Source organism: Arachis hypogaea, chromosome 15 (assembly GCF_003086295.3).
Source record: "Arachis hypogaea cultivar Tifrunner chromosome 15, arahy.Tifrunner.gnm2.J5K5, whole genome shotgun sequence".
Taxonomy (NCBI): domain Eukaryota; kingdom Viridiplantae; phylum Streptophyta; class Magnoliopsida; order Fabales; family Fabaceae; genus Arachis; species Arachis hypogaea.
Window position 1 is genome coordinate 132,752,575 of NC_092050.1, and position 963 is coordinate 132,753,537.

General features: G+C 41.1%; 1 non-coding gene across 1 annotated transcript; it reads left to right on the top strand.

The window, feature by feature from the left end:
* Positions 1-284: 284 nt before the first annotated feature.
* LOC112753554 (small nucleolar RNA R71) lies at positions 285-391 on the top strand. Its single transcript, XR_003177937.1, has one exon. It is a non-coding gene; the product is annotated as a small nucleolar RNA R71 (small nucleolar RNA).
* Positions 392-963: the final 572 nt, after the last annotated feature.

Consider the following 963-nt stretch of genomic DNA (forward strand, 5'->3'; position numbering starts at 1 on the left):
TTTTATGTGACACCTTTCTAATTTGATAGGCGGATTTCTGGCGAGTTAAGAACTATACTTGCAACGTACATATTTCAACAATTTTTAATTCGCCAATTTCTGCCCGCATCATTGCTCCTATCTGAGGCATAAAAATACTCATTGTCAACCACTATCACTATAACATCAATGGCTTCTTCAATGGTCTTCTTCTTGTTAAGAAAACCTCCAGATGAGTGGTGTACAGCTTTCTTTGACTCACAATTCAGCCCTTCATAAAAGATATGAAGTTGCACCCACTCATTAAACATATCAGGGGGCACTTCCTTGTCAAATCCTTGAACCTCTCCTATGCTTCATAAATAGTCTTGCCATCCTGCTGTCTGAATGTCTGCACTTCAGTTCTCAGCCTATTTACTTTTTGTGGAGGGTAGAACCTTGTCAAGAATCTATTCACTACATCCTCCCAGGTTGTCAAGCTTTCCTTGGGAAATGATTCTAGCTATTTTGATGCTTTGTCCCTCAAAGAAAATGGAAATAGTAGCAATCTATAGGTGTCAAGATGAACACCATTAGATTTAACTGTGTCACATATCCTTTGGAATTTAGTGAGATGCTCATTAGGATCCTCTTGGGCACTTCTCCAAAAGAACAGTTGTTCTGGACTAGAGTTATGAGCTGAGGCTTCAATTCGAAATTATTAGCATGGATAGTTGGCTTTTGAATGCTGCTACCACAGTTTCCTGGGTTTGGATTGATGTATGATCCCAGAACTCTCCTCTCTTGTCCAGCAGGGTTGGCCGCACCTCTTCTGGCATGATTGTTCACCTCTCCTTCATGATGGTTTTCCATATCATCCTCCATGGTTATATCCAAGTCTTCCTCCTCTTCTTCTGCACCAACAGCCCTCTTTCCTCTTGCTTCCCTCCTTAATCTCAGGAAGGTTCTTTCTGGTTCACTATCAAACGAGGTTGAGGTTTCCTT